Raw genomic sequence first — 17,412 nt, 5'->3', positions numbered from 1 at the left:
TTCATGCCCAGGCTCGAACCTGGAACCCCTGGCTTCGTAGTGTGTTATGTAACCATCCCAACATGGAGGTCGGCTAGTGAAAGATGGGCAGCTTACTGGCTCAAATTATTATCAAACACAATGAAAATGTGATAGTGTTTCACATTTATTATTTCGGTTAGAAAGCGATAAAATTTGTAGTTTGATAAGGGTTACACTAAGCATATTATGGAATCTCAATATCAATTTCAAATCTTATGAATCATTTCTCTATTCAAACGCATCAAATATGATAAGCAACATAGGTGTGTGTTATGATATCCATTTTATAAAGAGAAAGTTAAGTTTAAACACTGACTGTTTACATGATATCGTTTCCATATCATGTTATATATTGCTCTCAGAATTTTAAACGGCAGTATAGAAATATATGACATTTGCAACTGCGAAGCTATCAATGGGAATGCATACATTATGGACAGAATATGCCATACATGGAAAGAAGAATTAGACGAGCAAATAGTGACTGAGAAAAGTTGCTTGTCTTGATGTCCTGTACACACTGTGAAAGTTGTCGGTGTTATCAGGCGGCACCCTATGAATATAGGTTCAAGATTATGACAAGTAGAAAAAAGTTCCAATGAAATAAATGCGATTAAAAATTTCGCAAATTATATTCTATTTATTTTCTTAATAATATTACATTGTGTCTATAGCAGACGTTGTCTGTTAGAGTACCTCAGGCACAACCTAATTTTTTGACAAATAATTATAACTCTTCTGCTATGGAGTGGACTCTCCTAATTTTATTCATATATCTAAAGCCATTATGTGGCAGAAATCAGTATCAGCGTAAAAAAAACCCTGATATTTGGGGTTTGTACGCTTCTGCTCAAAAAGTGGTGGCGATAAGCGGCCTAGAGACCTCGTGCCGCGCAAATGGAGTGAGGCGAAGGAGGCCCCTAATATCGTTCGGTTTCGTACCATAGCCATTAACGAAGGTATTTTTTTCACAATATAAAGAGGATACAACATTTCCCTCTATAAAACTTGATATGAAATATTAATGATTGATGACACTGTAATCCAAGAAGTCATTGATCAATCAAGGGATTCCTATTTGTTTGTCGGGTGTCAAACACATGTATTTCAACAACACAATATTTTGCAAAATGGTTAACGTAACCAGTAGTTGTCTGTAGTGATGCAAGAGTCTTTCATTTGAAGCGAACAGAATTCGTGGTGGCGTATAAGGGACCCATGTTTTAATGTTGTAGCAAGTAAGGCTACAAAAAAATGTATTACAAATTTTTACACAAATCATCATAGTGTAGATAATATGTAACCATTATTATTTAATTAATTCGATTTTTCTTGCATAACACGAGGGGGTATCCAAAAGTTTTAATTATCACCATGAAATAAAAAACATACAATAGTCACTTGCAGTGGTCAAAGTTAGTTCTTCTCCACGTAGTCTCCCTGCAGAGTCACACATTTTTGCCAGCGTTTCTTCACCTGTTTCAAGTCCTCTTTGTAAAAGTCCTCCGCTTTGCTCGAAAACCACTGTTCCACTTCGAAAATGACATCCTCTCTGCCGTCAAATCGCCGACCATGAAGTGGTTTCTTCATCTCGGGAAAGAGGAAGAAGTCGCTTGGTGCAAGATCAGGTGAATAAGGTGGATGCTGCAAAAGTTCATAGCCTAACCGGTGGGCGGCGACAACGGATGCTTGGGCCGTATGGACGCGTGCATTGTCGGCCAGGAGACGGACGCCTTTGCTGATCATGCCACGACGTTTTTGTTTCAATGCATCATGCAGTTTCTCCAGAAGGTTTGCAGTAGTAATCGCTGTTGACGGTCTCGCCCTTCGGAAGGTAATCTGTTTAGATTACCCCGCGGCTATCCCAAAAAACGGACAGCATCACCTTCCCGGCAGATTTCTGGACCTTCGCCTTCTTTGGAGGGGGGAGGATGGATGTTTCCACTCCTTGCTCATTTCTTTGGTCTCCGGATCGTAGAGGTATACCCAGCACTCGTCCATAGTGACGAGACAAGCAAAAAAATCGTCTTCATTCCGCTCCAACAGAGTCAAATTCTGCTGGGAAAAGTCGTGGTGAGTTTGCTTTTGAAGAGGTGTCAACAAGGGAGGTACCCAGCGTGCAGACACCTTATTCATGTGCAGTTCCTCATGAATAATCCTCCACGCACTTCCGTAAGAGTCCAGTCTCCGCCATCACTCTTTCCATGGTCGATCTTCTGTCGTCGAGGATAACGGCCTCCACTTTCTTCACCATGGCAAGATCATCCTTGATTGAGGGTCTACCCGCTCGTGGCTTGTCTGTCAGGGACATGTGACCAATTTGAAAGTTCCTCTTCCACCTCACAACCGTGTCATATAATGGGCTTTCATCCCCATACACAGCTTTCATTTCGTCGTGGATTTGGCGTGCGTTGTTGCCCTTCAAATGGAGGAACTTTATGACACTTCGGGCTTCAATTTTGTTCATCATGCAGGTTGATGTCTTCTACAGCCTTTGGAAAGAAAACTACGTTAGACAAGGATTTGATATTTGCACAAGTATGCATGGCAATGACACTGATTATGCACAAAAAGTTTCATGTAAATATCTCTATAACTTCTTTATTATAATTAAAACTTTTGGATACCCCCTCGTACAAGACAATTGTGTTGTTGAATAATCGTTAGATTCCTTTGTGTGTAAAACTCTCGCATACTGGAAACTAGAGGGAAACATTTTGAAGCACTATTTATAAAGAACTTTCTTAATCAGTTCTGCAGAGAAGTCAAAAGCTGTTGGTACATATTAATTGTCTATTAACATTATTGACCTGTAAATAAAGTAGATACAGTCCAGATTAGCCTATTTATGTTAAACTTTGTCTTTGTATTCTTTGGTAGTCCGAAAAGTCATTATCGAAATATTGTTATTTGATGTTGCTTGAAATTGTTTTGTTCGTTGGAGTTTCAAGATATCATCCCTTATCACTTTTGAAGGAGGGGGCAAGTGCCCCTCTGTACCCTGCTATATGTGCCAATGCAACACAATATATTAAAAATTTGCCCCCTCTCGGATTGACTTCGCCCCCCCTACTAAGAATTCCTGGCTACGGACCTGATAGTTATGCTTTGTTGACTAAATCATTTCATCTTATTTAGTAATACACTGCATTTAACTTTTGTAACTATAAGGCAGACGTACATTTTAATCTTGGGGTCACAGCCTTAGCAATACGACAAGGATGGTAACTGGTTACAGGTACTCATTTCAAAAGTAATTGACATACCTTTATAGATACTTTATTCTCATAACAATCCCCGCCACATATACAACATATTAATTCAAAATACTCAAAAACATCAGTCTCTGTAGCTTTCTGGCTGGGGTGTTGACACCTGCCGAAGAAAAACCTATGTGGGGAATTTTTAAGATAATTTCCAGTAGAGAAAGAATAATACACAGAGGAACAGAGGGAGGTAGAAGGAGATAAAATAAGAAAAGCGATAGAGAAAGCAAGAGGAACAAAGAAAGATAGAAGGAAAGATAGAAAAAGTGCGAAACAGAATATGAACAAAAAATATATAGAGAGAGAAACAGCGAAAAGATCAAATGAAACCCAGAGAAACACAGGAAGCAATAGAGAAAGCAAAGGAGAAAGAGAGAGAGAGAGTGAGAGAAAGAAAGAAAGAAAAATATAAATCAATAGAGAGAGAGAGGATGTGGGAGGCAGAGGGAGAAAAAAGATAAAATAAACTAATGGCCAAGGATTTGCAATAAATTGCTGCAAATGCTACTAATTTTATTTTTTATAATTTTTAATCACTACTAAAAGTGAAAATAATGCTTGTCTTTCATGCATTGGTAAGTTTTTAAGTTAGATATAATATGGCTCCTGGGAGGTCCAGTCACGAACTCTGATAGGAATTATATTTACTTTACTTTAGTTACTTTCCAGGAAGCGTGACAGAAATAATCTAGCCTTGTCCTGTAAGTACAACAGAACTTCCAAAATCTATAGACTAATTTCGACTGCCCTCATTCATATTTATTAGACCTGTATGTCTGGTTATACTATTTTTCAATAATATTACTGTCATTGTTCGTATAACTGAAGTCATCATTTGTATTTCTTTCAGCATTCAAGTCCATAGATTTTTTTTATTATTGTTTCTTCAACCAACCAACCAGAAATTACATCGAATTTGTCGATGACTTTCATTGTGCTTGTAGAAGCCATGTGAGATTCCTTATGTTTCCTGGAAGTATTATAATGGGGCCAGCAATTACATTACAATACTCAGAATAAAGTACTTCAACAAAATTTGAGAAATAGTAGAACACTTAAGACACAAAATTCCTTCGATCAAATATTCGTGTATGGTTTTCGGATAGGCCAGACAATATGTGAAAGCTTATCACGCCTCTAAATTTACTGTACCTCATTAAGCACTATCTCTGGGGGGGGTGATTATTAACATTAATTAAAACCCCTTCAAAAACTTCAGGTTAATATGTTGTATTAATATAAAACTAATTAAGTACATTAGTTTTTTTTAACTATTAGAACAATACTTTTATCGTGAATAATTCGATTCCTTCTTTTACAGTTACTTATCCAGTTACTTTTTGTAACAATTGCTTAATCTGTAAATATTTACTAATAAAAGGAATAAAATGTGAACGACATATGCTTTATTGTTATGTTAGATTTCGATAATTTTCTCCTCAAATTATCCTTTGACTGTAGGTCCCTCTCTTACCTATCGGCAAAAATACAAGTACATACCTTTAGCAAGCCACAACTTTTCCCTAACAACTGAATTAATTCTTGAAATGTAAACTATTTCAAAACGTATAGCTATAGCAATCTTAATTGACTTTGCTGAATCCAGCTTATTAATACATTACTTTTAAATTAACTATAGGCCCCTACTAGGTACATGTAGGTCTACATGTCTGCTACGTATTTACCAAATGTACCCGTAAATAGGATACAAACAAATTAAAAAAAGCTCTGCAACAGCAATACATACCAGGGTACAGGGGCGGCGCCAGGTGTTGCCAAAGTCTGCTTGCTCACCCCTTGATTTTCTTCCGCAGCCCCTCTTCAAAAGCTATGTTCGAGTGAGTTCGACCGAAAATTCTTACAATGTCATATAATGTCTTGTTGTTATATTGAGCGTCGGATTTTAGGTATTGAACTTGAGACCGCTGTTACTATATACAACAGCCAATTATTGATCCTGCTCTGAAAGAGAAGCCGCATTTACTTCGACAATCTCTGTAAATATCAACGGCAGTTGCCTTTCTTTCGTCAACATTGTTTTTGAAAAATTGTTTCTTCAAGTGGCCTGTTTGAGGTTTTCAATAATGGTTGGTTGAGAATACCACTTTATGCAAAGAAAGGTTAATCGGGACTGGATCTACAGTTTCAAGTAGGATCCAAACCACTGTTCAATGTGCCTCCACCGGGTATCTAACCCGGAACCCCTTCATTGCAAGGCAACGTCGTTACCACTACGCCATCGGAGATCAGTTTACGACAATTGCCTAAGCTCAATGTAATAAATGAAATTTTTGCGTTGAATTCAATATGGCGGTCAACAATATGCCGGACCTGCGCTTGACACACACAGCTAGAGATCTCCCTGTGCCTAACCTATTTCTTAAATGACCAGGATAACTCCTTTACATTTTGTAGGGGGTGTTAAAGGACTTTTGATTCGTCATAGTTCATGTAATGAGGCTTTTATCAGTCACATAGTTAAACATATTATTTTGTATCATCTGATCATTGCAGTCCCAGAATGATTTTTTTATATGTTTTAGAGTATGGAATGAGGGACCAAATATATTTTTTCACGATTTTTGGTGATGACATGTTTTTAGATATTCAAGGTCAAAAGTCAAGGTCACGTGACAAAATTACATTTTTATCCAAAGGTGGCCTTGTTATATATCACTGGAAAGCTTGTTCAATTCCCTGTACAATAAGCTTTATTTGAGCTTTCTAGGCAAAATAGTGGCGGAGTTACAGCACATTTAGTATAGCTAAGTTGGATCAAAAAGGGCAATTTCTGCTAACTTTGACCTTGAATAATTTAACAATTACAAGACGCACGAGACTAAAAATTTTCATAGTTACTACGTTCCATGCATAGTTTCAACTCCCCAAATTTCATGAAAATCGGAGATGGTCAGGTTGGAAATTACACATCTGTGTTGATTTGGCATGGAATGACTCTTTCATTACTTGTTCGAGTGTTGACACCAGGAGAGTACGTTTTTCCTTTCGCCAATAAGTTGTAATAACACTGAAGAGATTTTCACAATCAACATTTGTACCAGGCAGAGTAGAGTAAACAAGAATTTTATAAGAGGCCCAATCACTTTTAAATTTGACCCAGCCTATACTAAATCTTTGTACACTGACCTCCACTTTATCCATCATTGCTTCTTTTCTTTCCCCCCCTTCAATCTTCAAGATGTTTTTCAACGGCTTTTGAAATTGCACATAAGTGTCAAAAATATCATTATCATTAAATTCCAATGAATTTGAAATATGTTTTGCTTGTTGATGGATATATGAAAATTACTCTTGAAATTGTTCATAGGAAATTATTGAGTCAAGGAGTAAATACCTCAGTTTCTTGACATCTTCAAGAAAACAAAGTGACCATGTTTCTAAGTATTTTACAACTTCACAATAAAACCTATTTGAAACAGAGTATGCATATTCCTCCTTCATACTCCCTTCTTTTACAAGTTTCATAAGTAAACTTTTTGCTGAGAATGGGAAAAAGTTTTGTTCTATTCTGTAGGAGTTGAAAATATTGAACAGAAACTTCAATTACTGTTATATCACACCTTTCAAATTTTAAAATATTATCATTAAACAGGAGTAGCTGTGCATGCAGAAAATACATATAGCCATAGTTCACTTGTATCATCCTGAAAAAAAATTGACTATAGCAATTTGGGCATTTTCCTCACTCAAAGAATAGGCCTTTATCGCTTCATACTGACGTATAATTAAAGTAAAGAGAGGAATCTTATTTTTGAGTGGTATAAAAGACCCTCATAATGGCACCCAATAAATTCACAGAATCTTTTCAAATTTTCTGTTCTCACAGTAAAAATACTAAAATGATTGTATATTTTGAAAACCAAGTTCTCAACATCTATGGGTATTATTTTCGCACAAGGTACAGAAATTGCATTATTTAGAATATGAGCCCCACAACCAATAGGCAAAATATTTTTTTTTCTAATCTGCACTCTAACTCTCTGTGCACATTTTTATTTTCTGATTGTCTTGTTTATGCTACCAAAATTTAATGGTGCATTATCTGCTACAAATCCAACAACCTTAGTTTCCAAACCATATTGACTTACTGTATCCATCAATACACTTGAAGAAACTATCCAACTTACGTGTCTCAGAAACCGACGAACATTCTGTGTGTGACTTCGATTTTATATGTTGTTCAACATCATATTTACCTTTGTTTTTATGGAAAAGAGTATATTAGGTGATTTTTGCAAATTGAAAAGAGTATAGAGTATATGAACCTCTAAAAGAGTATGTCTGGTCACCCTATATTAATGAACATTTCGAACCCTGAGTGAACAGTATAAAATGTAAGAAAACGCTCGTTAAACGTGTTTTACATAGCTTAGTGGCCGTTTTTACACTTTTAATAAAATGTTATTCTTGGCAGCACGAATCTCATTTCTGCAAATATTTTTGGTTTTGAAAATCCTCGCAATGTCTTCTTAAACAGACGAACGGGAACTTCACAGCACAATGAACCCAAGCTCGACGCAACCTTCTCCAAAGATTGAATTGAGAAAACTGGCGGTGAAAATGTGTCATGTGTGCAGCTGCTGCCATCTATGTTTTATTTACATTTTCAAAGAAACCTCGCATTAAGACAGGCAATATTTTTTTATTTAATACATAAAAATTTTCATAGTTACTACGTTCCATGCATAGTTTCAACTCCCCAAATTTCATGAAAATCGGAGATGGTCAGGTTGGAAATTACACATCTGTGTTGATTTGGCATGGAATGACTCTTTCATTACTTGTTCGAGTGTTGACACCAGGAGAGTACGTTTTTCCTTTCGCCAATAAGTTGTAATAACACTGAGGAGATTTTCACAATCAACATTTGTACCAGGCAGAGTAGAGTTAAACAAGAATTTTATAAGAGGCCCAATCACTTTTAAATTTGACCCAGCCTATACTAAATCTTTGTACACTGACCTCCACTTTATCCATCATTGCTTCTTTTCTTTCCCCCCCTTCAATCTTCAAGATGTTTTTCAACGGCTTTTGAAATTGCACATAAGTGTCAAAAATATCATTATCATTAAATTCCAATGAATTTGAAATATGTTTTGCTTGTTGATGGATATATGAAAATTACTCTTGAAATTGTTCATAGGAAATTATTGAGTCAAGGAGTAAATACCTCAGTTTCTTGACATCTTCAAGAAAACATAGTGACCATGTTTCTAAGTATTTTACAACTTCACAATAAAACCTATTTGAAACAGAGTATGCATATTCCTCCTTCATACTCCCTTCTTTTACAAGTTTCATAAGTAAACTTTTTGCTGAGAATGGGAAAAAGTTTTGTTCTATTCTGTAGGAGTTGAAAATATTGAACAGAAACTTCAATTACTGTTATATCACACCTTTCAAATTTTAAAATATTATCATTAAACAGGAGTAGCTGTGCATGCAGAAAATACATATAGCCATAGTTCACTTGTATCATCCTGAAAAAAAATTGACTATAGCAATTTGGGCATTTTCCTCACTCAAAGAATAGGCCTTTATCGCTTCATACTGACGTATAATTAAAGTAAAGAGAGGAATCTTATTTTTGAGTGGTATAAAAGACCCTCATAATGGCACCCAATAAATTCACAGAATCTTTTCAAATTTTCTGTTCTCACAGTAAAAATACTAAAATGATTGTATATTTTGAAAACCAAGTTCTCAACATCTATGGGTATTATTTTCGCACAAGGTACAGAAATTGCATTATTTAGAATATGAGCCCCACAACCAATAGGCAAAATATTTTTTTTCTAATCTGCACTCTAACTCTCTGTGCACATTTTTATTTTCTGATTGTCTTGTTTATGCTACCAAAATTTAATGGTGCATTATCTGCTACAAATCCAACAACCTTAGTTTCCAAACCATATTGACTTACTGTATCCATCAATACACTTGAAGAAACTATCCAACTTACGTGTCTCAGAAACCGACGAACATTCTGTGTGTGACTTCGATTTTATATGTTGTTCAACATCATATTTACCTTTGTTTTTATGGAAAAGAGTATATTAGGTGATTTTTGCAAATTGAAAAGAGTATAGAGTATATGAACCTCTAAAAGAGTATGTCTGGTCACCCTATATTAATGAACATTTCGAACCCTGAGTGAACAGTATAAAATGTAAGAAAACGCTCGTTAAACGTGTTTTACATAGCTTAGTGGCCGTTTTTACACTTTTAATAAAATGTTATTCTTGGCAGCACGAATCTCATTTCTGCAAATATTTTTGGTTTTGAAAATCCTCGCAATGTCTTCTTAAACAGACGAACGGGAACTTCACAGCACAATGAACCCAAGCTCGACGCAACCTTCTCCAAAGATTGAATTGAGAAAACTGGCGGTGAAAATGTGTCATGTGTGCAGCTGCTGCCATCTATGTTTTATTTACATTTTCAAAGAAACCTCGCATTAAGACAGGCAATATTTTTTTATTTAATACATAAAAATTTTCATAGTTACTACGTTCCATGCATAGTTTCAACTCCCCAAATTTCATGAAAATCGGAGATGGTCAGGTTGGAAATTACACATCTGTGTTGATTTGGCATGGAATGACTCTTTCATTACTTGTTCGAGTGTTGACACCAGGAGAGTACGTTTTTCCTTTCGCCAATAAGTTGTAATAACACTGAAGAGATTTTCACAATCAACATTTGTACCAGGCAGAGTAGAGTAAACAAGAATTTTATAAGAGGCCCAATCACTTTTAAATTTGACCCAGCCTATACTAAATCTTTGTACACTGACCTCCACTTTATCCATCATTGCTTCTTTTCTTTCCCCCCCTTCAATCTTCAAGATGTTTTTCAACGGCTTTTGAAATTGCACATAAGTGTCAAAAATATCATTATCATTAAATTCCAATGAATTTGAAATATGTTTTGCTTGTTGATGGATATATGAAAATTACTCTTGAAATTGTTCATAGGAAATTATTGAGTCAAGGAGTAAATACCTCAGTTTCTTGACATCTTCAAGAAAACAAAGTGACCATGTTTCTAAGTATTTTACAACTTCACAATAAAACCTATTTGAAACAGAGTATGCATATTCCTCCTTCATACTCCCTTCTTTTACAAGTTTCATAAGTAAACTTTTTGCTGAGAATGGGAAAAAGTTTTGTTCTATTCTGTAGGAGTTGAAAATATTGAACAGAAACTTCAATTACTGTTATATCACACCTTTCAAATTTTAAAATATTATCATTAAACAGGAGTAGCTGTGCATGCAGAAAATACATATAGCCATAGTTCACTTGTATCATCCTGAAAAAAAATTGACTATAGCAATTTGGGCATTTTCCTCACTCAAAGAATAGGCCTTTATCGCTTCATACTGACGTATAATTAAAGTAAAGAGAGGAATCTTATTTTTGAGTGGTATAAAAGACCCTCATAATGGCACCCAATAAATTCACAGAATCTTTTCAAATTTTCTGTTCTCACAGTAAAAATACTAAAATGATTGTATATTTTGAAAACCAAGTTCTCAACATCTATGGGTATTATTTTCGCACAAGGTACAGAAATTGCATTATTTAGAATATGAGCCCCACAACCAATAGGCAAAATATTTTTTTTCTAATCTGCACTCTAACTCTCTGTGCACATTTTTATTTTCTGATTGTCTTGTTTATGCTACCAAAATTTAATGGTGCATTATCTGCTACAAATCCAACAACCTTAGTTTCCAAACCATATTGACTTACTGTATCCATCAATACACTTGAAGAAACTATCCAACTTACGTGTCTCAGAAACCGACGAACATTCTGTGTGTGACTTCGATTTTATATGTTGTTCAACATCATATTTACCTTTGTTTTTATGGAAAAGAGTATATTAGGTGATTTTTGCAAATTGAAAAGAGTATAGAGTATATGAACCTCTAAAAGAGTATGTCTGGTCACCCTATATTAATGAACATTTCGAACCCTGAGTGAACAGTATAAAATGTAAGAAAACGCTCGTTAAACGTGTTTTACATAGCTTAGTGGCCGTTTTTACACTTTTAATAAAATGTTATTCTTGGCAGCACGAATCTCATTTCTGCAAATATTTTTGGTTTTGAAAATCCTCGCAATGTCTTCTTAAACAGACGAACGGGAACTTCACAGCACAATGAACCCAAGCTCGACGCAACCTTCTCCAAAGATTGAATTGAGAAAACTGGCGGTGAAAATGTGTCATGTGTGCAGCTGCTGCCATCTATGTTTTATTTACATTTTCAAAGAAACCTCGCATTAAGACAGGCAATATTTTTTTATTTAATACATAAAAATTTTCATAGTTACTACGTTCCATGCATAGTTTCAACTCCCCAAATTTCATGAAAATCGGAGATGGTCAGGTTGGAAATTACACATCTGTGTTGATTTGGCATGGAATGACTCTTTCATTACTTGTTCGAGTGTTGACACCAGGAGAGTACGTTTTTCCTTTCGCCAATAAGTTGTAATAACACTGAAGAGATTTTCACAATCAACATTTGTACCAGGCAGAGTAGAGTAAACAAGAATTTTATAAGAGGCCCAATCACTTTTAAATTTGACCCAGCCTATACTAAATCTTTGTACACTGACCTCCACTTTATCCATCATTGCTTCTTTTCTTTCCCCCCCTTCAATCTTCAAGATGTTTTTCAACGGCTTTTGAAATTGCACATAAGTGTCAAAAATATCATTATCATTAAATTCCAATGAATTTGAAATATGTTTTGCTTGTTGATGGATATATGAAAATTACTCTTGAAATTGTTCATAGGAAATTATTGAGTCAAGGAGTAAATACCTCAGTTTCTTGACATCTTCAAGAAAACAAAGTGACCATGTTTCTAAGTATTTTACAACTTCACAATAAAACCTATTTGAAACAGAGTATGCATATTCCTCCTTCATACTCCCTTCTTTTACAAGTTTCATAAGTAAACTTTTTGCTGAGAATGGGAAAAAGTTTTGTTCTATTCTGTAGGAGTTGAAAATATTGAACAGAAACTTCAATTACTGTTATATCACACCTTTCAAATTTTAAAATATTATCATTAAACAGGAGTAGCTGTGCATGCAGAAAATACATATAGCCATAGTTCACTTGTATCATCCTGAAAAAAAATTGACTATAGCAATTTGGGCATTTTCCTCACTCAAAGAATAGGCCTTTATCGCTTCATACTGACGTATAATTAAAGTAAAGAGAGGAATCTTATTTTTGAGTGGTATAAAAGACCCTCATAATGGCACCCAATAAATTCACAGAATCTTTTCAAATTTTCTGTTCTCACAGTAAAAATACTAAAATGATTGTATATTTTGAAAACCAAGTTCTCAACATCTATGGGTATTATTTTCGCACAAGGTACAGAAATTGCATTATTTAGAATATGAGCCCCACAACCAATAGGCAAAATATTTTTTTTCTAATCTGCACTCTAACTCTCTGTGCACATTTTTATTTTCTGATTGTCTTGTTTATGCTACCAAAATTTAATGGTGCATTATCTGCTACAAATCCAACAACCTTAGTTTCCAAACCATATTGACTTACTGTATCCATCAATACACTTGAAGAAACTATCCAACTTACGTGTCTCAGAAACCGACGAACATTCTGTGTGTGACTTCGATTTTATATGTTGTTCAACATCATATTTACCTTTGTTTTTATGGAAAAGAGTATATTAGGTGATTTTTGCAAATTGAAAAGAGTATAGAGTATATGAACCTCTAAAAGAGTATGTCTGGTCACCCTATATTAATGAACATTTCGAACCCTGAGTGAACAGTATAAAATGTAAGAAAACGCTCGTTAAACGTGTTTTACATAGCTTAGTGGCCGTTTTTACACTTTTAATAAAATGTTATTCTTGGCAGCACGAATCTCATTTCTGCAAATATTTTTGGTTTTGAAAATCCTCGCAATGTCTTCTTAAACAGACGAACGGGAACTTCACAGCACAATGAACCCAAGCTCGACGCAACCTTCTCCAAAGATTGAATTGAGAAAACTGGCGGTGAAAATGTGTCATGTGTGCAGCTGCTGCCATCTATGTTTTATTTACATTTTCAAAGAAACCTCGCATTAAGACAGGCAATATATTTTTATTTAATACATAAAAATTTTCATAGTTACTACGTTCCATGCATAGTTTCAACTCCCCAAATTTCATGAAAATCGGAGATGGTCAGGTTGGAAATTACACATCTGTGTTGATTTGGCATGGAATGACTCTTTCATTACTTGTTCGAGTGTTGACACCAGGAGAGTACGTTTTTCCTTTCGCCAATAAGTTGTAATAACACTGAAGAGATTTTCACAATCAACATTTGTACCAGGCAGAGTAGAGTAAACAAGAATTTTATAAGAGGCCCAGTCACTTTTAAATTTGACCCAGCCTATACTAAATCTTTGTACACTGACCTCCACTTTATCCATCATTGCTTCTTTTCTTTCCCCCCCTTCAATCTTCAAGATGTTTTTCAACGGCTTTTGAAATTGCACATAAGTGTCAAAAATATCATTATCATTAAATTCCAATGAATTTGAAATATGTTTTGCTTGTTGATGGATATATGAAAATTACTCTTGAAATTGTTCATAGGAAATTATTGAGTCAAGGAGTAAATACCTCAGTTTCTTGACATCTTCAAGAAAACAAAGTGACCATGTTTCTAAGTATTTTACAACTTCACAATAAAACCTATTTGAAACAGAGTATGCATATTCCTCCTTCATACTCCCTTCTTTTACAAGTTTCATAAGTAAACTTTTTGCTGAGAATGGGAAAAAGTTTTGTTCTATTCTGTAGGAGTTGAAAATATTGAACAGAAACTTCAATTACTGTTATATCACACCTTTCAAATTTTAAAATATTATCATTAAACAGGAGTAGCTGTGCATGCAGAAAATACATATAGCCATAGTTCACTTGTATCATCCTGAAAAAAAATTGACTATAGCAATTTGGGCATTTTCCTCACTCAAAGAATAGGCCTTTATCGCTTCATACTGACGTATAATTAAAGTAAAGAGAGGAATCTTATTTTTGAGTGGTATAAAAGACCCTCATAATGGCACCCAATAAATTCACAGAATCTTTTCAAATTTTCTGTTCTCACAGTAAAAATACTAAAATGATTGTATATTTTGAAAACCAAGTTCTCAACATCTATGGGTATTATTTTCGCACAAGGTACAGAAATTGCATTATTTAGAATATGAGCCCCACAACCAATAGGCAAAATATTTTTTTTCTAATCTGCACTCTAACTCTCTGTGCACATTTTTATTTTCTGATTGTCTTGTTTATGCTACCAAAATTTAATGGTGCATTATCTGCTACAAATCCAACAACCTTAGTTTCCAAACCATATTGACTTACTGTATCCATCAATACACTTGAAGAAACTATCCAACTTACGTGTCTCAGAAACCGACGAACATTCTGTGTGTGACTTCGATTTTATATGTTGTTCAACATCATATTTACCTTTGTTTTTATGGAAAAGAGTATATTAGGTGATTTTTGCAAATTGAAAAGAGTATAGAGTATATGAACCTCTAAAAGAGTATGTCTGGTCACCCTATATTAATGAACATTTCGAACCCTGAGTGAACAGTATAAAATGTAAGAAAACGCTCGTTAAACGTGTTTTACATAGCTTAGTGGCCGTTTTTACACTTTTAATAAAATGTTATTCTTGGCAGCACGAATCTCATTTCTGCAAATATTTTTGGTTTTGAAAATCCTCGCAATGTCTTCTTAAACAGACGAACGGGAACTTCACAGCACAATGAACCCAAGCTCGACGCAACCTTCTCCAAAGATTGAATTGAGAAAACTGGCGGTGAAAATGTGTCATGTGTGCAGCTGCTGCCATCTATGTTTTATTTACATTTTCAAAGAAACCTCGCATTAAGACAGGCAATATTTTTTTATTTAATACATAAAAATTTTCATAGTTACTACGTTCCATGCATAGTTTCAACTCCCCAAATTTCATGAAAATCGGAGATGGTCAGGTTGGAAATTACACATCTGTGTTGATTTGGCATGGAATGACTCTTTCATTACTTGTTCGAGTGTTGACACCAGGAGAGTACGTTTTTCCTTTCGCCAATAAGTTGTAATAACACTGAAGAGATTTTCACAATCAACATTTGTACCAGGCAGAGTAGAGTAAACAAGAATTTTATAAGAGGCCCAATCACTTTTAAATTTGACCCAGCCTATACTAAATCTTTGTACACTGACCTCCACTTTATCCATCATTGCTTCTTTTCTTTCCCCCCCTTCAATCTTCAAGATGTTTTTCAACGGCTTTTGAAATTGCACATAAGTGTCAAAAATATCATTATCATTAAATTCCAATGAATTTGAAATATGTTTTGCTTGTTGATGGATATATGAAAATTACTCTTGAAATTGTTCATAGGAAATTATTGAGTCAAGGAGTAAATACCTCAGTTTCTTGACATCTTCAAGAAAACAAAGTGACCATGTTTCTAAGTATTTTACAACTTCACAATAAAACCTATTTGAAACAGAGTATGCATATTCCTCCTTCATACTCCCTTCTTTTACAAGTTTCATAAGTAAACTTTTTGCTGAGAATGGGAAAAAGTTTTGTTCTATTCTGTAGGAGTTGAAAATATTGAACAGAAACTTCAATTACTGTTATATCACACCTTTCAAATTTTAAAATATTATCATTAAACAGGAGTAGCTGTGCATGCAGAAAATACATATAGCCATAGTTCACTTGTATCATCCTGAAAAAAAATTGACTATAGCAATTTGGGCATTTTCCTCACTCAAAGAATAGGCCTTTATCGCTTCATACTGACGTATAATTAAAGTAAAGAGAGGAATCTTATTTTTGAGTGGTATAAAAGACCCTCATAATGGCACCCAATAAATTCACAGAATCTTTTCAAATTTTCTGTTCTCACAGTAAAAATACTAAAATGATTGTATATTTTGAAAACCAAGTTCTCAACATCTATGGGTATTATTTTCGCACAAGGTACAGAAATTGCATTATTTAGAATATGAGCCCCACAACCAATAGGCAAAATATTTTTTTTCTAATCTGCACTCTAACTCTCTGTGCACATTTTTATTTTCTGATTGTCTTGTTTATGCTACCAAAATTTAATGGTGCATTATCTGCTACAAATCCAACAACCTTAGTTTCCAAACCATATTGACTTACTGTATCCATCAATACACTTGAAGAAACTATCCAACTTACGTGTCTCAGAAACCGACGAACATTCTGTGTGTGACTTCGATTTTATATGTTGTTCAACATCATATTTACCTTTGTTTTTATGGAAAAGAGTATATTAGGTGATTTTTGCAAATTGAAAAGAGTATAGAGTATATGAACCTCTAAAAGAGTATGTCTGGTCACCCTATATTAATGAACATTTCGAACCCTGAGTGAACAGTATAAAATGTAAGAAAACGCTCGTTAAACGTGTTTTACATAGCTTAGTGGCCGTTTTTACACTTTTAATAAAATGTTATTCTTGGCAGCACGAATCTCATTTCTGCAAATATTTTTGGTTTTGAAAATCCTCGCAATGTCTTCTTAAACAGACGAACGGGAACTTCACAGCACAATGAACCCAAGCTCGACGCAACCTTCTCCAAAGATTGAATTGAGAAAACTGGCGGTGAAAATGTGTCATGTGTGCAGCTGCTGCCATCTATGTTTTATTTACATTTTCAAAGAAACCTCGCATTAAGACAGGCAATATATTTTTATTTAATACATAAAAATTTTCATAGTTACTACGTTCCATGCATAGTTTCAACTCCCCAAATTTCATGAAAATCGGAGATGGTCAGGTTGGAAATTACACATCTGTGTTGATTTGGCATGGAATGACTCTTTCATTACTTGTTCGAGTGTTGACACCAGGAGAGTACGTTTTTCCTTTCGCCAATAAGTTGTAATAACACTGAAGAGATTTTCACAATCAACATTTGTACCAGGCAGAGTAGAGTAAACAAGAATTTTATAAGAGGCCCAATCACTTTTAAATTTGACCC

The 17,412-nt window shown here is 34.7% G+C and overlaps 1 protein-coding gene across 1 annotated transcript in view; it reads left to right on the top strand.

Annotated features, from left to right (window-relative positions):
* LOC145985922 (putative oxidoreductase YteT) overlaps window positions 1–17,412 on the top strand; it is a 75,249-nt gene that overhangs the window by 17,588 nt on the left and 40,249 nt on the right. The gene's annotated exons all lie outside the window — the stretch shown is intronic.

This window comes from Lepisma saccharinum, chromosome 3 (genome assembly GCF_977018435.1).
Source record: "Lepisma saccharinum chromosome 3, izLepSacc3.1, whole genome shotgun sequence".
NCBI lineage: Eukaryota > Metazoa > Arthropoda > Insecta > Zygentoma > Lepismatidae > Lepisma > Lepisma saccharinum.
This window is presented reverse-complemented; position numbering and strand designations above follow the sequence as displayed.